Genomic DNA, 24,052 nt, shown 5'->3' with positions numbered 1-24,052 from the left:
CTTATGTTACTTGATAATTCTAGACACAGTTTGAAATTTAGATAATTTATGCCATTTACATTATTTACAAATTCACCTACTAAAATTTAATTGAGCCTTTCAGTTAATTTCTCCAGAACTATTTATCCTTTATTTAAACTCAGTAGCATCATTTAAGAAAAGAATTACTCATATTTGTAATAACCTTAAACACCCCCAAATCATTAATAAGCTTCTTAAATATCCCAAAACATTAATTTTGTTTTATTTTTATTCTGATACCAAATTTTATACTAGTTTACACTAATTAATTAGATCCAGGATTATTATTTAGAATTAATATAATCTACCATTCCCAGTGATGTAGTGGTTAAGAACTCAGCTACTAACCAAGGGGTCGGCAGTTTGAATCTACCAGCTGCTCTTTGGAAACCCTGTGGGGCAGTTCTACCCTGTCCTACTGGGTAACTATGAGTTGGAATCTACTCGAAGGCAACAAGTTTTTATGTTTGTTGAACCATTCCCAGTAGCAGTTATAATATTTTTGTTGAGTTTAAAAAAAAAAAAGAAGAAAAACATTTCCAAAATATACATTGCACTGACCATGTAGGCAAAGTCAGTCTCACCAAAAATTATGCAGTTCAGATTAAAATTAAATAAGCTAATGATTCTGTACAGTAATAAGTGGTTAGCAATTGCATACTAGAAAACATGCCAACACAAGTCTGGCAGGTCATCTATGAAAACTAAATCTTACTATATTGATCTTCGTTTATAATGATCTTCATTTATACTGTAAATTAAAAATCATAAATAGCCTAAGTATACAATGAAAGTTTTACAAGATCTAAATTGGATTGTAAATTCTTTTAAACATTAACCAATAAATGTTTAAAAATAAACATAAGATTTTAAACATCAAGAATTGAAATGTCATTGGCCATTGGACAAGATTTTAATATTTTATATAGGAAGACTGATAACTTGGAAAACGCCATAAATCTGATTTTTAAATAAAGCTTACTGACTTAAGAAAACAGTTAATAGTTTAGTTTTTGTATAATTTCTCAGAGTACTTCTATAGTAGTGTCATCTGTCACCATTTGGGAGATGAAAAATCCCTTGGTCTTTTTTTATATTAAAAAAAATCATAGGACTTACCTTTAAAAAGGACAAGAAGGATTTTTCAGTCAAGTGCTCCAACATTTAAGCAGAAAATTCTTAGTAGGATCAAGTGGTATCTTGCAGAAAAATCCTACACTGCAACCCTCAATTACATAAAGTGTGTGAGAGTTTAAACATGCTTTTAAAAAAATAACGTCAAATCCCAGTATGTAGTTTGTTGCCAAAGGAAGAAGGAAAAAGAAGAAGAAAGAGAAGAAACCCACACAGACTACTAGTAAAGCTCCTAAAAGTCTATTTTTTGGTCTGGTAAGGACCCATTACCTATATCTGAAGTTCTCAGCTGCACTTTTTTTTCGGGGGCGGGGTGGGTGACGGAGGTTATTTCCCCATCCAAGTGAATCAGAAGCCAGAGAGTCAAAGGCACTGACTTACTGAGCTGCCACTAATATATTCTTTTTTACTCACAATCATTATTCCAGATGCGGAACTGGGCCTAAGGGGAAAAGGGTAAGTTGGGGGAAAATAGTCATATTCTCACTTCCCTATTATGTTTTAGCTTACAAAACTCATCTCAAAGTAAACGAAATGCACTTTTCTATATAGGATTAATGTGACGTGCTTAAAGACAATTTTTAAAACAGTTGGAGACCCTGTCAATCAACAAGGATGACAAACAGACCTTAAAAAAGGAAGTAGCCTATTGTTCTAACAGGAAGTTCTTAACTATCATTTTGTTAGTTGTACAAAAGTTGTATGAGCACAGAAAAATCCCTATACCAAAAAACCAAAACGCTTAAACTTCTTCAACATAAATGACGTTTAAATAGTTACTACTTAAGAAGGCCATTTACTGTAAAGAAAGTATATACTTAAAAAAAAAAAAAAAAAAACTAAGTCACTTAAAAATCAATATTTCTATAATAATACAAAATAGGAGACTTTGTGCCTTTTGGAAAGAAAGGCCCTCAATGTTAAGACGCCATTCTCACAAAAATATTCTCAGACCCACAGAGGCAAAATCTTTAGATGGTTTAACTGTCTTCTCTCAGACAGGCCAGCTGGATACATGCTTTCAACTCAACCTTGAAATAAAGCAACTTTTTTTAACAATAATGGGCAGAATTATATTTAGTTCATTAGATCGTATTTAAACCAGTCCTTATCATTGGGATTGCTTGTGCTGTCTCTCCTGAACATGCGGGGAAGACAATGAATCCTGTCATTCGTAAGCAGTGCCGTTGAACCGGAAAGGAACCTCCAGTACTCTTTTCTCAAGCATTGCTTTCTTTTTCTAGGGTATTTTTGCTGACATATGTATTTTAAAATTAATGATAAGTCATAAAATACTTTAGGTATATTTATTGGAATGTTTTTATTTCAAATTGCAGACCACTTCATTAATATAAAATAGAAATAGCCTTGTGCAAATCTCATTATGATTTATACTTTTCATTTTGAAAGAATGACTTCCAGGGATTTCAGGTAAAAAGCCATTTCCTTGTAACTATGACCTCTTATTTTTGCTGCATCATTTAAGAGAGAATATAAAGGCTCATTTAATTCATATTTTGATTAGGAATATCTTTTTTTTTTACCATATTTATGCTGCTTTGATATAAATATTTTCTCCTCAAACTTAATACACACACACACTCATACACAATCAAATATGGCAATTCAGGAATAGCTTGCCAACACAAGACTTCAGATAGGATCTATTTTAAAGTTAATATTTTAAACATATAGAAAGGACAGTTAAATTATAATGAGAATATTAACACTAATAGAGAAATATATTTTGGAGAAAAATACATGCAAAATAGATGCTTAAGTTGACCCTGAACTTACTTGGATCATATTTTAATCAGTAGCCTATTGCCATCCAAATCCTCTGACTCTCTCTGGAGAGCAAAATGTCACACACTCCCAGGAGCAGTCCAAGGAATCAAAGTTACACTCCCAGAGGCAGCTGTTAAGTGTGCAATCCCATGGACAACAGTTCCTGAGTAGCTTAGTACACAAGACCCAAAAAGCGCAAAGCTAAGTAAAATCTTCAATCCTGTATTTGGCTTTTTGGTAAAGTACACAGCTTAAACAATAAAGCAACAAGATGCTATATTCATTTCAGAGTAAAGAAATCAAGGTTTTCAATTTCAAAAGGTGTCTACCCACCATATTTTGAAGGGTTGTTTTATGTGAGGGTACACTTTCCCTTACATAAATCCACTATCACACTAAATAAATTTCTTAGAATGACAGAATTTTTCAATATACTAATATCAGCTTAGACATAATTCTTTGGAGTTTTTTTTTTAGGGTTTTGAATCAGACAGACATGAGTTTGAATCTCCATGCTGGTTAAATGACTCACTTAGTTTCTTAATCAAAAAATGAGAAAAACAAAACAAAAGAAATAAGAGGGTGGTAAATTTTTTTTTTTTTTTTTAATGAGGACTAGGAATCCCTGAGTGGTACAAATGGCTAATGCGCTCCAATACTAACCAAGAGATTGGATGGAGGTTCAAGTTCACCCAGAGGTGCCTTGGAAGAAAGGCCAGGCAATCTACTTCCAAAAAATCTGCATTGAAAACGCTATGGAGCACAGTCCTACTCTGACACACATGGGGTCACTATGAGTTGGAATGGACTCCACTGCAATTGTTTTAATAAAGACTAAATGAGGTGAGTTGTGCAGAGCTCCTAGCTGATGTTCTGATAATTACTAGGCACTCAAACAATGTTCCCATTCCCAGTGGGACCTCTTCTGCAAGCCTCTGCCCCTTTTCTGCTTTGCTTGCTGTAGATCATTTTTCACCAAGGGGCATAGTCTACACTTGCCTTATGTTTTGATACTGTCTCTGCACCCACTAGAATGGAGAGTCCATAAGGAGAGAAATGTTTATCTCAGAGTTGGTAATTGGTCGAATGAATGGAAATAAACAAAGATAATTTTAACCATAATAACATTTTGAAAGTAGTATGAATGAATGGAAATCAGATGACTATGCTGCTTGTTCATAACACAAATATGCAATGGTCTGAAGAGTGTTCAGACCATCTGCTATTACAGTGAATGAACCAGGGTTTGAATCTAGAATTCATCGCTTCCTCAAGTGTGTGACTTCTTGCTAATGGTTTAATGCCTCTAACCCACAGTGGGAATAATATCTCCTTCACAGAATTGTTGGAAGGAGTAGGAGTGATAATACGAAGGATTTAGCACAGTGCCTGGGGGAAAAAAAAAAAAAATTTTTTATAGTATTTGTTTAATAAATAATTGTATGATTATTATTGGCTATTAAGCAAATCTTTAGGAAATTTATTAAAGTAATACAGCAAAGAAATATTAAACAGTATAAACAAATTTATTAAAGTAATACAGAAAAATAAAAAATATTAAACAGTATAGAAAGGTATAAAATAAGAAGTCTCTTTCAACTCCAATTCTATTCTTCACATGTAACCAGTGTGAGGTATTTATACATACCCTTCAAGTAATTTTATAAAATTTATGCATATGGGATAATACACAGCAAATCATACTTCTTAAAACTTGCCTCTTTTCATATTGTCTTTTACATAGATATTTCCTTACCATGGACACAGCTAATCTGTTTTCCATTATTGCAAACTCTGTTGTTAGGTGCTGCCAAGTTGGTTCCGACTCATAACGACCCTGTGCACAACGGAAGGAAGCACTGTCTGGTACTGTGCCATACTCACGATTGTTGCTGTCTTCGAGCCCATCATTGCAGTTGCTGTGTCAATTCATCTTGTTGAAGGTCTTCCTTTTTTTAACTGACCCTTTCTTTACCAAGAATAATGTCCTTCTCCAGGGACTGGTCCCTCCTGATAACATGTCCAAGTACATGAGATGGACTTTTGCCATCCTCACTTCTAAGGAGCATTCTGGCTGTACTTCTTGCAAGACAGATTTGTTCGTTCTTTGGCAGTTCATGGTATAGTCAATATTTTTCATCTACACCATAATTCAAAGGTGTCAGTTCTTCTTCAGCCTTCCTTATTCACTGTCCAGCTTTCACATGCATATGAGGCAATTGAAAATACCATGGCTTGGTTCAGGTGCACCTTAGTCCTCAAGGTGATGTCTGTTTTTTTACACTTTAAAGAGGTATTTTGCAGCAGATTTGCCAAATGCAATATGTGGTTTGATTTCTTGACTGCTGCTTCTATGAGTGTTGATTGTGGATCCAAGTAAAATAAAAACCTTGACAACTCCAATATTTCTCTGTTTATTGTGATGTTGCTTATTGGTCCAGTTGTGACCATTTTGTTTTCGTTATGTCAAGGTGTAACCCATACTGAAGACAGTAGTCTTTGATCTTCATCAGCAGTGCTTCAAGTCCTCTTCACTTTCAGCAAGGAAGGTTGTATCATATGCATATCACAGGTAGTTAATGAGTCTTCCTCCAATCTTCTTCTTATAGTCAAGCTTCTCAGATTATTTGCTCAGCATACAGGCTGAATAGGTAGTGAGAAAGGATACAACACTGACACAACTTTCCTGGTTTTAAAACGTGCAGTATCCCCCCTGCTCTGTTCGAACAACTGCCTCTTGATCTATGTACAAGTTCCACATGAGCACAATTAAATACTCTGGAATTACCATTCTTATCAATGTTATCCATAATTTGTTATGATCCACACAGTCAAATACCTTTGCATAGTCAATAAAACACAGGTAAACATCTTTCTGATATTCTCTGCTTTCAGCCATGATCCGTCTGACATCAGCAATGAAATCCTTCACTCCACTTTCTCTTCCGAATCCAGCTTGAATTTCTGGCAGTTCTCTGTTGATCTACTGCTGTGATCGTTTTTTGAATTATCAGCAGCAAAATTTTACTTGCATGTGATATTAATGATATTCATTAATAAAGTCTGCATTTTATTGGATCAACTTTCTTTGGAGTAGGCACATATATGGATCTCTTCCAGTTGGCTGGCCAGGTATCTGTCTTCCAAATTTCTTGGTGTAGACAAGTAAATGCTTCCAAAGTAGCAACCATCTATTGAAATATCCAAACTGGTATCCATTAATTCCTAGAGCCTTGTTTTTCGCTAGTACCTTCAGTGCAGCTTGAGCTTCTTCCTTCAGTACCATCAGTTCTTAATCATATGCTACCTCCTGAAATCACTGAATGTCCACCAATTCTTTTTGATGCAGATACTCTGTGTATTCCTTCTTTCATCTTTTGATGCTTCCTGCGTCGTTTAATATTTTCCCTGTAGAATCCTTCAGTATTGCAACCTGAGGCTTGATTTTTTTCTTCAGTTCTTTCAGCTTGAGAAATGCTGAGCATGTTCTTCCCTTTTGGTTTTCTAACTCCAGGTCTTTGCACATGTCATAGTAATATTTACTCTGTCTTCTCAAGTCACCCTTTGAAATCTTCTGTTCAGCCCTTTTACATCATCATTTCTTCCTTTCACTTTAGCTACTCTACATTGAATAACAAGTTTCAGGGTCTCTTCTGACATCCATTCTCATCCTTTTTTTTTTCTGTCTTTTTAATGACCTTTTGCTTTTTTCATGCATGATGTCCTTAATGTCATCCCACAACTTGTCTGGTCTTTGGTCATACATATTCAATGAGTCTAATCTATTCTTGAGATGGTCTCTAAATTCAGGTGGAATATACTGAAGGTCATACTCTGGCTTTCATGGACTTGTTTTAATTTTCTTCAGCTTCAACGTGAACTTTTACCCCTACTGCCTTCAAGTTGATTCAGACTCACAGTGACCCTACAGTACAGGGTAGAACTGCCCATAGGGTTTCCTAGGCTGGAAAACTTTACAGAAGCCGACTGCCACATCTTTCTTCTGTGGAGCTAGGAGCTACCGGTGGGTTAGAACTGCTAACCTTTTGGTTAGCAGCCGAGAGCTTTAACTACTGCACTACCAGGACTCCTCAGTTTGAACTTGCATATGAGCAATTGTTGAGCAGTTGATGGTTTGTTCTGCAGTTGGCCCCTGGCTTTGATCTGACTGATGATACTAAGCTTCCCCATTGTCTCTTTCCACAATTGTAGTTGATTTGATTCCTGTGTATTCTATTCAGCAATGTTCACCTATATAGACACCATTTTATGTTGTTGAAAAAAGTATTTCCAATGAATAGGTCATTGGTCTTGCAAAATTCTTTCATGTTTTCTTCCTTGTCATTTCTATTACTAAGGCCATATTTTCCAACTAGCGATCCTTCTTCATTTCCAACTTTCACATTCCAATCATCAGTAATTATCAATGCATCTTGATTGCATATTTAATAAATTTCAGACTGCAGAAGTAGGTAAAAATCTTCAATTTCTTCATCTTTGGCACTAGTGGTTCATGCATAAATTTGAATAATAGTCATATTAACTGGTCTTCCTTGTAGGTGTAGGGATATTTTTCTATCACTGACACCATTGTATTTCAGAATAGGTCTTGAAATGCTTCAATATTATAAAATAGTGCATAGTGAATGATGTCTTATCTTTCAAATAACCAGTTCTCTATTTAGTGGGTGTTTTTATTGTTTCTAGTTCTTTTCTCTTAAAAAACAATGCTAAACATTCTTATACACACAGCTTTATTTACCTGTGCTAGAATACCAGTAAACAGCAGGAAGTGGGTGAAAAGTGTTTTTATTCATTCATTTTGTAGGGACAGTTTTGCCAAACTTCTGTTCCTGAATGTTTGTAAACAATGTTTACAAGAGTGTGAGTGCCCGTCACTCATACTGGGCTTTACTGTTTTTAGCAAGTGCATTGCTTTTATTTGTAAATATTTAATTATGAGTGAAGCTTAACCTTTTATTAAATTTATTAACAATTTGTCTTTTCTATAGATTTGTGATCATATCCTTGTTCATCTTTTTCCCCCTAATCCAAACCTAGGTTTGTTTATTAGCTGGTTAAGAAAATAATCAGTCTTCTGACATTTGTTTCCCAATTTTAAAATTTATCATGTTTTTTACTTTATATTTATTGTATTGTTCAATTACACAATTTTTCAGTTTTTATATGATTATAACTTTCAAAGCATTTCCTTTTAAGAAATTGTATCATTGCTTTTAAAGGCTTTCTCCACTTCAAGAATATGAAAAATAATACACAAGCTTTATTTTAATATTTCTATGGGTTTTTTGTATATGGTTTTTTTTTTTTTTCAATCCTTTGGAATAGTATTTTCAGATGATAAGTTGATTAATGAAATTTAATGCTTACTATGCAAAAGAGGAAGAGTACAACATGTTCAGTACAAATATTGCAACATATGTAAAAGCCACTATGGGCCTGCTAGACAGTTTCACCTGGCTGGTGTTCTGATCACAGCTTTATTAAGGATAGGGTTTGTGAACTGGAATGTCAAAGAGGGTAATGAGACAGAGCAGACCTATACCCCCCAGATGAGGGTCAAATCAGATGGCAGATTTAAACTTAAAGGTTTAAAGCCATTTGCAGATATAAAGTATTGATAGTTTAAGATATTAGATAAGATTTATTTTTTTATTTGAAATGATTGAGTTTTTTACAGTTCAGCCCAAAAAAAAAAAAAGATGTGTTTGCAATATAAAACACATCTCCATTCCAGATTGTGTGGGTAAGTAAAGACTTATAAATTATGAAGATGATGATGATACAATAGTGGAGTTAACACATACTAGGAACTTAATGTCTGCTAAGTGACAGAGTAAGTATTTTATGTATATTACCTACGGACCAGTCATACCACCTTACCATACTCTTTAGAGATCTACCTGAGGTTACAAAGCTAATACGTTGCAGAACAAGGAATAAAACCCAGACAAACTGACTCTAGAGCCTGTACAGTAAACCAAAATTCTTTTTGACAAAAATGATAGATAAGTTCTAGATCAATACTTAATTTTACATATTATTTTCAGAAAGTTTGTATAAACTTAATAACATTTTTTAAAGAACCTGGTATTTCATTGAGAAGAAAAGGATGTCTAAACATGATAGACAAGGATTGAAAAAAAAAAAAAATTTTTTTTTTTTTTTTTTTTAAGGATTGAACAGTGCACATATTCTGCAAATGGCATTTACCAATTATTTGGAGAATAAGTAAAACAGATAAAAATCCATTGTAAAGACCTGTAAATTATCTGAAAATATTAGTTATCAATGTGAAACTATATGGCAAAATTTGCTTTAATCTTTAGGGGATAAGTAATCATGGATGTGGTGTACAGACACAAATATATATGGATATATATGTACATTGACTCGATGGCACTGGGAATCATATATATGTGTATATAAGTGATTTTATGTATGCATATATATATACACACACATATATAAACATACACACACATATATAAACATATAAATTTGATTTATGTACAGGTTCCACATGAGCACAATTAAGTGCTCTGAAGTAATATACTATGAAAACAAGAATATTAAATGCACAAGACACAAAAATGTAATCTAATGCCAATGAAGGACTGAGAGATGAAAATGGAGAATTCTAATATCATCTTGAAAATTTCGAGGGCATTATTAAAGACAAAATGCAGAATCTGAAGTTTAGAATCTCAGGGTATTTGAATCAAAAGACAAGATGAAAGCAAATATACTACATTAAAAATATAAAATAATCTTACCTATCTGTTTAACAGAAGCCATGCTAGGAGCTCTGTGTAAAAGAGAGACTAAGGAGAGAGTACTTCTGTATATATGGGTAGTTCTCATGTGGGCAGGGCCAAGTCAATATGTAAATTTCAAGGCCATCTCAAAATGCTGGCAGAACTAATCATTGCTTGGACAGTTTGCAAAGCTAACTTGAGTCTCTGAGAGAAAAAAATGCCAACATTTAAATGATGTAAAGAAATCCAAGGAAATGTTATACTAACCATAGTTGTTAGAGTAAGTTTTGTTGATAAAGTAGGGGAAAAAAACTGAAATATTCAGGTAAAAGAGTAACTAGGTCTTAAAGCATGGTATGGTAAAATAGCAGGAAAAAAAAATCAATAATAAAAACAAGTATTATTTTATGACTTCCAAATTTAAAAAAAGGGTTGAGAAAAAAGAAAGTATTCAAGCAATTTGAAATTTCCCAGGAGAGAAATAAAGAACATTCAGTGTAATTGAGGCTACAATAACTTTTAGAGTTGAGAAATGTTGTAATAGCCTTGGACTTCAGATAGCCTGTGATGTGGAAGATCTTAAAAATGAAGGAAATAAAAGAGTTTTAAGATGGGTTAAGGAAATAAATTTACATTTACACTGGCTCTTGGCTTGATCAAAATGTTTTAAAATGCTTATCAGGTTTTTTTTTTTTTTTTTTTAATTATTCTGTTTAAGCCTCAATGAAATAGTTGAAGATTATGATGAATATATAAAAACAGAATGACTTATGTAAAGAATTCTGATGGACGAGAATTAAAGTGATTTTGTTCCATTTAATAAATAAAGAAATATACTAAACCACACTGACAAGTCTCTTTTAAAAAAACATAATTATATTGACATCTATGCCATCTGACCATCTGTTACCTTAAGTTTAAGAATACACAAAACTTGGCCAACAGCTTCCTGGAATATTTAAATAGATATACATCTATACACATACACAAGCATACAGTTCCGGGACCGTGGAAGAATGCCTAATTAGATTTTCTTTTAAAACTGAAAAAGAATGGTCCTAATAAGCATGCTTTAGAACAAAAATTTCTATAGTCACCACATAGGAAATAATACATCTCTAATGGCTTTCCTTTTCCGTCGTGTACTGTTCGAATGAAGAAGTTTTATCCTTCTGCCCTGATGCTTTGAAGAACCATTTGGCACACATCCGGTATTTGGAGTGACAAAGCAGCTTTTGATAGAAGTCTTAAAGGAATATAAATCAGTCTATCAAATCCCGTAATGAAATCAAAAGACCATCTTCCAGTTTGGTTTGCAATGGACATGAGGGGAAGGATCACATTCTTTCTTCCAAGAGACCAACAAGTGTAGTTTGGAGTGCCACTTCTCAAATGAACCCCTTGGCAGAACTTGAAATATATTCTTAAGATTTTCAAGAATCCATAGGATTCAAAGTGGAAATATTTTACCCCAAATGTATTTTTAGTTTGAACAAAGCCTCATATAATACTATTTTAAAAACAAACCAAAAAACACCTTATATACATAAGTATAAAATATGCCTTATTTTGTATTTATAAAATATTATATATATATATATACTTATAAAATACAAAATCTAATAAAGCTTCTGGAAGTCACTTTTTGTCCTAGAAAACACTTAAATTACTTAAATCACTTTGTTTACATGAATATAGTCTAGAAATCATAAACATTAGAATCAAGACAGAATAAAAATAGGGAGGCTACCATTCTATAAAGAATAAGACAAACATCTCACAAACTCAGAATATTTCTAAAATAACAAAACCCACAACTGCACAGCATGTGTGTTTTTTTTGATAGCTGTTTATCTGCTGGAATGAAAGAAATTATAAACTTGTTGAGGATAGGGTAAAGCCTTCCACTTGGAATCACCACATTTAGCTTTTAAATGATAGAGAAACTTGACTTACCTATTAAACTTCATTTAACCCTTGAAAATTTGGCAGCAGTATTAAAGGCTTCTTCACACTATGGGGTAATGATGATGGATTTACTAAAGTAATTCATAGTGTGGTTAAGTAGAAAGGAATTTTTCAGCCTTCTCTCTGTACTAGGTAGGTTTAGTTAGCGTCAACCTAGACTTTCTGCAAGTTTCTATCATCCTCATCGTTCTCCAACAAGCGACCAAGTGCTCAGAACATGTTTATTGTGGCCATTTCCTTTCAGGCTCCTGAATGTCACTCTTCTCTCTTGTTTTGGGGTTGTGATTTAAGTAATCAATAGTAGGTTACGGAAACTGAATTGCTATGGAAGGTCATTCTCAAACGACTCTACTAGTCCTGCTACTTTCACACTACTCAATTAGTATAAAGATCCTCCGAGACTAGGAGGACACAGCTTAGCTTTCTTTGCTTTTGGAGTCCAGGTCTCACATCTCTGTGGTATTTAGGTAAACAAACTCTCCTATTCCACAAAGCCTTCAGTTCGTGGGTAAAGATACAAAGGCGAATTGAGATGCATACGTTGTCTGGGTATGTTTCAATACACTCTGTAATGCTCCTTTGTTAGCAACACAGGACTTTCCCGTTCAGAATGAATATGCTGACAATATCATTGTTTTCCCAAGCTGCATGTACAAGGCTTGGAGCAGCAACCTCTGTGTATTCCAAGGCCTAACAACATTTTCTGGACATGATCCAAGATAATTGCTAGGCTTGTTTTTCCTCTCATTTTCTTCAGCTCCTCAGGGAAAATTGGGTAATCACAGTAGGTTGGAGGAAGAGAACTAGAGAGAGGGGAATTTTCACCTTTAAGGTAAAATAAGTTCATAAAAATTGGAAACTGCTTCATTGCAAGATGATTGAAAATTTCACATCATTGAATATTTTCCATGTCAGAAAGAAACATGTCCCAAAATACTGTTTTTCTAATACTATTTGAATATACACTTCTCTTTCACAAGCTTCTCTTTTTATTTTTTCTTCTTTCCTTCCTCAGTTACCCTGCATTTATCATCTCTGGTTCACTTTTAGTTGACTATTTGACATCTTATTTTTATCTTTCTTTCTAAAATCCTTTCGAAATGATACATGGTATTAGCTATGTAGATTTGGAACTGTTCAACACTGGTGGGAATCGATACTCTTTCTTCTATCCTCTCTCCTCCATCCTAATCCCTTGTGTATGAGAACAAGGAAACATGCAGCCATACTGCTGGGGACCATCTTAACATCTTGAGGAAAAACACCCTGGAACAAAGTCAACCCTAAATAAAAAAGAGCAGGGAGAGCTAAGAAGAGTCAGTGCTTTGATCCAAGTGTGCCTGAAGAGGACTAACTCTGGAGTTTTCAATTATGTGAGCTAACAAATCCTCGTGTTGATTTACCTAATTTGAGTTGAAAGCATCCAAACTAATACCCTGAGATTCTATGTAAAACATGGACTTATTTAGATCACACATACTTTAAACACATATATCACCTAACCAACGTTCTAGCTCTTTAAGTGTGGTCAATACACATGGCTTAACCAGTAGATTGCTACCAAAAAAAAAAAAAGGAGAGAAATATTCCTGCAATATGGTTTTCTATACTATATGCAATACTTGCAGATATATAGATAGATATTACTATAATATACAGCACATATAAAATACCATGTGACTATATTTTATTCATGTATAGATCTCTAGAACACTTCAGGGTTCTATCTATAGAAAGTGGTCCAAAAAAGTTCAATTCATTATTTATTTGTGTATTCATAAATCACAATGAAACTCTCTATAATGTAATCACTAGGAACCATGTTGGTAGTGTTTATTATTACATTCTAGGGTTTAAAATAGTCTCTGACCTATAACAGGTGCTCAAATATTCATTGACTATATGAGGAATATACTATAGTTATTACATTATAGATTAAAAACAGACATGAGTATATTAAATGCTTTGGTAAGAGAGGAGGTACTTATGCACTTCCAGGTTACCTGATGCCAAGGCTTAAAAGTGCTGTTAATCTTCCAGACCTGCGTTTTTTATGTTTCATAGATGCCATGCATGTAACGGAAAAAAGAACAGATGTAGTCTGTCTTAGGCAAAGATCTGAATGTATGAAACAGATAAATAATCTGATCACTCAGCATTGGGGGCTTTAATTCTTTCATTCTGCAAATATTTTTGATTAACTGGAATACAAGGATGAGAGTCATATTCCTATACAACAAGGGTTACCTGCCGGGTTTGTTTACATGCCTCTTGCCTGGAATAGACACATTGGTTAAAATGAAGTTTTCTAAAATTTATTGGAATTACCCAACTGTACAAAAAGCATGATAAACATTACATGTAAATCATTATGAGTAGGTGGTTGTTATTGATGTTTTTGCCTTTAAAACATTTTCTCCAAGTCTCCCGACCTAAGTCTCTACCACCTGAACTTACATGTCAAGCCAACGTCTTCTCAGAGACTAAGATGTCTGTGATACCTTGCTAATAGTTTGATTCCTTTGGTTTATTCAGTTGATTTGTCCTGGACTGCTCATTTATTTTGTTAAAAATCAGTGGGCCTTTAGTTTAACTATGAAATGCACTTCTGCTGAGGGGGCCAGTGTGGCCTAATCACTGGAGTTTTAAACAATAAAACCCTGGGAATTGGCTTCTCTATTCAGATGGCAGTTAATTCAAGAAAAACGCCTTAAATTTTGTCTTTGCACTTGTTTCCGTTTGGGAGATGAGCCACATTATCATTGACAAGGGCATTCCCCAGCTGAACTGATAAAACTGAGGATTCAAGAACATGGGTCACTTACAGAATTCTGTGGCAATCAATAAAATACAAAGAAAAATTTAAAATATCACCTAATATATCATTATCTCGTGAAAACCTGAGCCAGACTGATTCTTTTATCCTCAAGAGAGCTCTTAACAGATGAACTCTTAAATATCAAAACAAACTGCATAAATGCCAAAACCCAGGAGAAAAGGCAATAAATAGAACCTTGTAGCAGCCTTGTCTCAGGAGACACTGCTGGCTCTACCCCTGCTATCGTTTGCGATAAACATACAAACGTTAGAATCAATAGGGAGATAAATAAAATAACACACCTATGAAGTAGTACATAGAAGACTTCAGTCTATATGTAGCAGGTATATGTAAAAATACAGAATGTTATTAAAATCTGAAAACATGCCTAAATTCATAAAGGGCAAAACAGTTGAAAACGTACTGCAGGGAGTAAATATTCAACCTACGTACAAGAGCAGGTTCCCTAATGTTTTTTCTAGTTTTGTCAAAAAAAAAAAAAAAGTGCCTTACAAAGGAATTAAATTTCTAATACATTTATGCATCAGATTGCATGGCATATTACTTAAGTCCTAAGATTTTAAAGAAAAATAACATTGCAACACACCTCTTATACTGATATGATCTGAAAATCAGGAGTTATTAATATAAAATAAAAATATTAAAATGGACTGTGTATACTTATATATAGATTTATAGATTAATTGGGTAGAAAGATTATTAAAAATCAAATTTGAAAAACCTTTTTATTAGCATATAAATAATATAATGAACTAGTATTGTTTTCTCAAGCTTTTAATTTATTGCAAATCATATATATATAAAAATGTATATAACTACATAAATATAAATACACACATACATAACACTTAGCCAATGAGATAATAACTAGTAGGCATGATAAATCTGAAATAACTAAAAATATAGAGAGAATTAAGCTTAATTCTCATGTAATTGCCATTTACTATAAAGTATAATTTATAATTTTCAGAATTTGGTAAATTATAATGCTATTTAGCTCAAATGTAAATAATAAAAATATCAGTATGATAGAAGAGCCAATCTGAATATTCTTACCAGCAAAATATGGAGAGATGGCACACTGCCAGCTAAGTTAGTTCTGCATTCACTGATAAATTTGGTTGCCATAGCAAGCCCATAGTCACTGAGTTTCTAAGCAACCTGAGACTCCATAGACTGCAGATACTTAGGAATCCACTGATCTTTCATCATCTTCAAGGACCCAAAAAAGACCACTTGCCATCGAGTCGAAACATATAAACTTGTGATTCTAAATTCAATCTAGGATCTGCTAATTACCCAATAGAGCAGTGATCCTTATAAATAAAATATCCTCTGTATTGATATCCCTTTAATTTATTAATTAATAACACTTGTACTGGGAAATTATTTCAGTACTCAAAATGCCAAGTGGATGAAATTAGGTACAGAAAGTGGTCAGTATTTAGTATGTGTATTTAGGTAACTTAAGTAATTGTAGATCAGTAATTACTTGGGATTTTGTCTGGAAATAATTATGGCTTGTCTCAAAATGCTGAAGTGATCATATTAACTGCCCAAAAAGAATTGCATTGGTCTGAGACATAAACAAGATAATGAATCATGCCTATAATGAACTTGTATTAGCATGCCTAATCCCTGTCTCTGTTAAGTACGTTCAGTTTCCCATCTTCACATAATGCCTGTTGCCTTGGCATTCTCATTTAATCCATGAGGCTCAGTTTGCAACTGTTTAAAGTAATCACAATGAAATGAAGTTATGGTATACAAATGTGGATCGTTCCCACAAAACACTGTAGTATAATGAAAGCAGAGATAAAATGCTATTAACTGAAATGGGTACGTGTGACCAACAAAACAACTGTGCTTGAGATCTGTAAAATTTTATTTAGCTTAAGTTTTCTAAAATTGCTTGGTTTTCTCTACCTCCCACCATCATTCTAATTCACTTTCACTGTGAAAAACATTTTGGGAATGATTTGTAAGTCAAAAGGCGGTTTTAGTTTAATGATTAATTTATTTATTTTTTTTATTTCTTACATCCAGTTGGCTGTCACTTCAACAGATTTCAGCAACTAGGTATTCAGTACAAGTCTCTAACCTGAGGGTAAAATAAAGTTGCAAATCATGTCTCAAACAAGTCATAGCAGCCACCTGTTGAGTACAGTCACACCAGGAATGCCAGCAGCAGAGACTGTTTGTGGCCTCTAATTATGACTTTTGACCATCAGAAGTAGGGGAAGATAGATTCTTTCCTATTTCTCCAAGAGAGGGAAGACAACCCGTCCAAATATCAATATGCTGCCTTACATTCTTAATATAACAAAGTTCAAATCTTTCATAATGATACTCATTATAATTGCATGTTTATATAAAAAGTGACCATCTACCATTTAATATTCTCCCTGCAACATATATATTTTTAAAGAATAAAATATAGCTGCTCATAAATTAGTCCTTTTAGTATGTTGCTCTATTAAGATATTCCTTCTTTGTTACATGTATATAAGCATGTGAATTTTGGAGTGTTTGGAAGCAATTTTAAGTTTTTTTTAATACTCTCTTATCACACTTAGTACTGTAATTATTACTGACAAGATCATAGTAAAGTTACTACAAGTGACAAACTCCCTCCACTTTCTTTTAGATGCAACTGCTTATCTAAACACCTGGGACTGGGTGATTTGGGATTGAATTCCTACAATATTCCATATACCCAATTTCCTGAGGGATAAGAGAAATGCATATACCACTTAAACCAAATGAGAAGAAAGCAAAAATCAAACCAAGTTAAGAGATTCGAGTATTGCAGGTGTCAGTCTAGAGTCCACCATCACTAAGCTAGGTAACTTCGCAGCGCTCAAAAAACATAATTACCAGTTAGAAGTCCGAAGAAAGAGTACAAGGCCACGAATGTTAATGAACTTTCCAAATGCTGGTTGGAAGACCATGGAATTAACAATGATGCCTCTGGTTGTGTTTGTCCCAAGTGCTCGGTCAAATCACTGCTGTACCTCTGTCAGTCCCACCTCCAAGTATCCAAGAATGGCTGTGGAATTTCGACTAACACTTAAGTGAGTCAGTAGGATTCCTAAACCAAAGTAAACACTGAAACTAGTATTTGCCAACTTCTCCAGCTTGAAAATGAGCTGCTTTCCCCCTGGTTCTTTCCTTTAAAAAAAAAAAAAAAACAATTACTCTGTGACGTTTAAAAGAACACAGAAGCAGCTCCCTCTCCAGGGATATTCCAACTTACTCTCTCATAGAAATTCCCTTGACTCTTTCCATCCTGTGTCTTTGTTAGAGGACTTTATAGTCCTCCTAGGAACCTCATAACAACATGGTCTTTGGGAAAAGAAACAAAGTATCAATGAATATTTCTGGTTTGTAGAAAACTAGAGATGGTGCAACATTGGACAGGACCTTGCAAAAACTAACAAGTTCAGGTTTATAGTAGTAAGACATCCCTTTGCCACATGAAAGAACTAAGATAGCAATATTTGGTGGGTCACTATTGAGTCAGAATCAACTTGATGGCAACTATTTTTTTTTTATATATATATACTAATATGTAGCCAACTCATAAGAACCAAATCAAAATAATTAAATACCCTGAAAAGTATGAGCCATTAATGTATTATTATTACAGTAATTATTACAGTATATGATCAGTAAGGGGAAAAATGGTTTTTTTGTCCTCAAATCTTCTAAGGAAACAATTCTCTGGGGATTAATGTTGCTGACGTGCATTTTCATATATACAGGTATTCAATGGGTATTTAGCTACTATGTGCCCAGAACTTGGCCACGAGGAGGAAGAAAATATTCCTATTGTGAGATTATCCGTAATGTACTTCAAAACTGACATAAATTATAATTTGGCTGTGGCTGGTAGGCACTTTATTTTTTTTTTTCTTTTTAATTTTTATTGTGCTTTAAGTGAAAGTTACAAATCAAGTCAGTATCTCACACAAAACCGTATATACTCCTTGCTACATACTCCCAATTGCTCTCCCCGTAATGAGACAGCCCACTCTCTCCCTCCATTCTCTCTATTCGTGTCCATTTCACCAACTTCTAACCCCCTCTACCCTCTCATCTCCCTTCCAGGGAGGAGATGCCAATATAGTCTCAAGTGTCCACCAGATCCAAGAAACTCACTCCTCACCAGCTTCCCTCTCCATCCCATTGTCCACTCCAATCCATGTCTGAAGAGTTGGCTTTAAGAATGGTTCCTGTCCTGGGCCAGCAGAAGGTCTGGGAGCCATGGCCACCAGGGTCCTTCTAGTCTCAGTCAGACCATTAAGTCTGGTCTTTTCAGGAGAATTTGGGGTCTGCATCCCACTGCTCTCTTGCTCCCTCATTCTCTGTTGTGTTCCCTGTCAGGGCAGTCATCGGTTATAGCCGGGCACCATCTAGTTCTTCTGGTCTCAGGCTGATGTAGCCTCTGGTTCATGTGGCCATTTCTGTCTCTTGGGTTTGTAAATTACCTTCTGTCCTTGGTGTTCTTCGTTACCCTTTGATCGAGGTGGGCTGAGACCAACTAATGCATCTTAAATGGCTGCTTGCTAGCGTTTAAGACCCGAGACATCTCTCTCCAAGGTGGGATGCAGAATGTTTTCTTAATAGATTTTATTATGCCAATTGACTTAGATGTCCCCTGAAACCATGGTCCCCAAACCCCTATTCTTGCTACACTGGCCTTTGAAGCATTCAGTTTATTCGGGAAACTTCTTTGCTTTTGGTGTAGTCCAGTTGCACTGACCTTGCCTGTGTTATGTCTTATCTTTCCCCTCACCTAAAGTAGTTCTTATCTACTATCTAATTAGTGAATACCCCTCTCCCACCCTTCCTCCCTCCCCCCTCTCGTAACCATCAAAGAATATCTTCTTCTCTGTTTAAACTATTTCTTGAGTTCTTATATTAGTGGTCTTGTACAATATTTGTCCTTTTGCAACTGACTGATTTCACTCAGCATAATGCCTTCCAGATTTCTCCATGTTATGAAATGTTTGTCAGATTCATCACTGTTCTTTATCGATGCGTAGTATTCCATTGTGTGACTATACCATAATTTATTGATCCATTCATCCATTGATGGGCACCTTGGGTGCTTCCATCTTTTTGCTGTTGTAAACAGTGCTGCAGTGAACATGGGTGTACATATATCTGTTCGTGTAAAGGCTCTTATTTCTCTAGGATATATTCCAAGGTGTGGGATTGCTGGATTGTATGGTAGTTCTATTTCTAGCTTTTTAAGGAAGTGCCAAATCGATTTCAAAAGCGGTTCTACCATTTTACATTCCCACCAGCAGTGAGTGTATAAGTGTTCCAATCTCTCCACAGCCTCTCCAACATTTATTGTTTTGTGTTTTTTGGATTAATGCCAGCCTTGTTGGAGTGAAATGAAATCTCATTGTAGTTTTAATTTGCATTTCTCTAATCGCTAATGATCATGAGCATTTCCTCATGTATCTCTTGGCTACCTGAATGTTTTTAGTGAAGTGTCTGTTCATATCTTTTGCCCATTTTTTATTGGGTTATTTGTCTCTTTGTAATTGAGCTTTTACAGTATCATGTAGATTTTAGAGATCAGGTGCTGATTGGAAAAGTCATAGCTAAAAACTTTTTCCCAATTTGTAGGTAATCTTTTTACTCTTTTGTTGAAGTCTTTGGATGATCATAGGAGTTTGATTTTTAGGAGCTCCCAGTTTTTCCCAGTTATCTAGTTTTTCTTCTACATTGTTAGTATGTTTTGTATACTGTTTATGCCATGTATTAGGGCTCCTAACTTTGTCCCTATTTTTTCTTCCATGATCTTTATCGTTTTAGATTTTATATTTAGGTCTTTGATCCATTTTGAGCTCATTTTTGTACCCGGAGTGAGGTATGGGTCTTGTTTCATTTTTTTTGCAGTTGGATATCCAGTTATGCCAGCACCATTTGTTAAAAAGACTCTTTTCCCCATTTAACTGTTTTGGGGCCTTTGTCAAATATCAACTGCTCATATGTGGATGGATTTATGTCTTGATTCTCAATTCTCTTCCATTGGTCTATGTATCTGTTGTTGTGCCAGCACCAGGCTGTTTTGACTACTGTGGCGGTATAATAGTTTCTAAAAACAGGTAGAGTAAGGCTTCTAACTTTGTTCTTCTTTTTCAGTAATGCTATACTTATCCGGGGCCTCTTTCCCTTCCATATGAAGTTAGTGATTTGTTTCTCCATCTCATTAAAGAATGTCGTTGAAATTTGGATTGGAATTGCTTTAAATGTATAGATCACTTTTGGTAGAATAGACATTTTTATAATGTTAAGTCTTCCTATCCATGAGCAAGGTACGTTTTTCCACTTATGTAGATCTCTTTTGGTTTCCTGCAGAAGTGTACTGTAATTTTCTTTGTATAAGTCTTTTACATCTCTGGTAAGATTTATTCCTGAGTGTTTTACCATCTTGGGGGCTACTGTAAATGGTATTGATTTGGTGATTTCCTCTTCCATGTTCTTTTTGTTGGTGTAGAGGAATCCAACTGATTTTTGTATGTTTACCTTGTTTCGCTAGTTTTCTTGAGGATTTCTAAGGGTTTTCTGTGTATAAGATCATGTCATCTACAAATAGAGATAATTTTACTTCTCCCTTGCCAATCTGGATGTGCTTTATTTCTTTATCTAGCCTAGTTGCTCTGGCTAGGACCTCCAGCACAATGTTGAATAAGAGCGGTGATAAAAGGCATCCTTGTCTTGTTCCTGATCTCAAGGGGAAAGCTTTCAGGCCCTCTCCATTTAGAATGATGTTGGCAGTTGGCTTTGTATAAACACCCTTTATTATGTTGAGGAGTTTTCCTTCTATTCATATTTTGCTAAGAGTTTTTATCATGAATGGGTGTTGAACTTTGTCAAATGCCTGTTCTGCTTAATTGATAAAATCATGTGATTCTTGTCTTTTGTTTCATTTATGTGATGGATTACAGTAATTGTTTTTCTAATGTTAAACCATCCCTGCATAGCTGGTATGAATCCTACTTGGTCATGGTGAATTATTTTTTTGATATGTTGTTGAATTCTATTGGCTAAAATTTTGTTGAGGGCTTTTGCATCTAAGTTCATGAGGGATATATGTCTGTAAGTTTCTTTTTTTGTGGTGTCTTTAACTGGTTTTGGCATCAGGGATATGGTGACTTCATAGAATGAGTTTGGTAGTATTCCGTCCTTTTCTTTGCTCTGAAATACCTTTAGTAGTAATGTCAACTCTTCTCTGAAAGTTTGGTAGAACTCTGCAGTGAAGCCGTTCGGACCAGGGCTTTTTTTTGTTGGGAGTCTTTTGATTACCTTTTCAATCTCTTCTTTTGTTATGGGTCTATTTAGTTGTTCTACCTCTGTTTGTGTTAGTTTAGGTAGGTAGTGTGCTTCTAGGGCTTCATCCATTTCTTCTAGGTTTTCAAATTCGTTAGAGTACAATTTTTCATAGTAATCTGCTTTGATTCTTTTAATTTCAGTTGGGTCTGCTATAATATCGCCCATCTCATTTCTTATTCGGGTTATTTGCTTCCTCTCCTGTTTTTCTTTTTTCAGTTTAGCCAGTGGTTTATCAATTTTGTTGATTTTTTCAAAAAACCAGCTTTTGGTCTTATTCTTTCAATTGTTTTTCTGTTTTCTCTTTCAGTTAGTTCAGCTCTAATTTTGATTGTTTTCTTTTGGTGCCTGAGGGTTTCTTCTGTTGCTCTCTATTTGTTCAAGTTGTCTGGATAATTCTTTGATTTTAGCCCTTTCTTCTTTTTGGTTGTGTGCATTTATTGATATAAATTGACCTCTGAGCACTGCTTTTGCTGTGTCCCTAAGGTTCCAATAGGCAGTGTTTTCATTCTCATTGGATTCTCTGAATTTTTTTATTCCCTCCTTAATGTCTTCTATAACCCAATCTTTTTTGAGCAGGGTTTTGTTCAGTTTCCAAGTGTTTGATTTCTTTTCCCTGCTTTTTCTGTTATTGATCTCCACTTTTATGGCCTTATGGTCAGAGAAGATGCTTTGTAATATTTCAATGTTTTGGATTCTGCTAAGGCTTCCTTTATGACCTAATATGTGATCTATTCTAGAGAATGTTCCATATGTGTTGGAAAAGAAAGTATCCTTGGCTGCTGTTGGGTCGAGTGTTCTCTATACGTCTATGAGGTCAAGTTGGTGGATGGTGGCATTTAGATCTTTTGTGTCTTTATTGAGCTTCTTTCTGGATGTCCTGCCTTCACCAAAAGTGGTGTGTTGAAGTCTACTATTATTGTGGAGCTGTCTATCTCACTTTTCAATGCTGTTAGAGTTTGTTTTATGTATCTTGCAGCCCTATCATGGGATGCATAAATATTTAATATGATTATATCTTCTTGGTATATTGTCCCTTTAATCATTATATAGTATCCTTCCTTATCCTTTATGATGGATTTAACTTTAAAGTCTATTTTGTCAGAAATTAGTATTGCCACTCCTGCTTTTTTTTTTATTGCTATTTGCTTGATATATTTTTCCATCCTTTGAGTTTTAGTTTTGTTTGTGTCTCTAAGTCTAAAGTGTGTCTCTTGTAGGCAGCATATAGACAGATCATGTTTTTTAATCCATTCTGCCACTCTCTGTCTCTTTATTGGTGCATTTAGTCCATTTACATTCAGCGTAATTATGGATAGGTACGAATTTAGCAGTATCATTTTGATGTCTTTTTTTGTGTGTTGTTGAAAGTTTCTTTTTCCCACTTAATTTTATGTGCTGAGTAGATTATATATTATCCTTTCCTCATATTCATTGTTGTTGATTTTGTTTCTGCTGAGTCCCTATTTTTTTCTTTTCTTTTATTTTGATGTGTAGGATAGTTTGTCTCCTTTGTGGTTACCTTATTATTTACCCCTATTTTGATAAATTTACACCTAACTTTTATTTCTTTGTATCACCTTATCTTCCTCTCCGTATGGATGATCTATGACTACATTTCTTAGTCCCTCTTTATCGTTTTAATGTTGTCTTCTTTTACATATAACATCTCTGTTACCCTATTTTGAGGATTTTTTTTATCTTGATTTATTTTTTGATCTCCCTGTCTGGGTTGACTTCTGGCTGTACTGTCCAATGTTCTAGTCTTGGGTTGATACCCAATATTATTGATTTTCTAACCAAAAAACTCCCTTTAGTATTTCTTATAGTTTTGGTTTGATTTTTATAAAGTTCCTAAACTTCTGCTTATCTGGAAATGTCCTAATTTCACCTTCATATTTAAGAGATGGTTTTGCTGGATATATGATTCTTGGCTGGCAATTTTTTTTTCCTTCATCTTTTTAAATAAGTCATCCCATTGCCTTCTTGCCTGCATGGTTTCTGCCAAGAAGTCTGGCCTTATTCTTATTGGCTCTCCTTTGCAGGTGACTTTTCTTTTATCCCTAGCTGCTCTTAAAATTCTCCCTTTATCTTTGGTTTTGGCAAGTTTGATTATAATATACCTTGGTGACTTTTTTTAACATCTACCTTATGTGGAGTTTGATGAGCATCT

The 24,052-nt window shown here is 34.5% G+C and overlaps 1 protein-coding gene across 10 annotated transcripts in view; it reads right to left on the bottom strand.

Moving 5' to 3' along the window:
- CD36 (CD36 molecule) overlaps nt 1-24,052 on the bottom strand; it is a 113,359-nt gene that overhangs the window by 52,148 nt on the left and 37,159 nt on the right. For 2 of the 10 annotated variants that reach the window (XM_049893588.1, XM_049893595.1), the window contains exon 2: nt 17,407-17,700. The exons of 3 other annotated variants lie outside the window; for them this stretch is intronic. The gene's annotated coding sequence lies outside the window, so the exon portion shown is untranslated. Of the gene's footprint in view, nt 1-1,140; nt 1,786-2,952; nt 3,284-9,740; nt 9,776-17,406; nt 17,701-24,052 lie in introns of those variants that run through there. 5 more of the 10 variants (XM_049893589.1, XM_049893594.1, XM_049893591.1 and 2 more) reach the window with 4 other exon arrangements.

This window comes from Elephas maximus, chromosome 8, assembly GCF_024166365.1.
Source record: "Elephas maximus indicus isolate mEleMax1 chromosome 8, mEleMax1 primary haplotype, whole genome shotgun sequence".
NCBI classification, from domain to species: Eukaryota; Metazoa; Chordata; class Mammalia; order Proboscidea; family Elephantidae; genus Elephas; species Elephas maximus.
The sequence above is the reverse complement of the archived record's forward strand: the minus strand, read 5'-3'. Positions and strand labels throughout refer to the sequence as shown.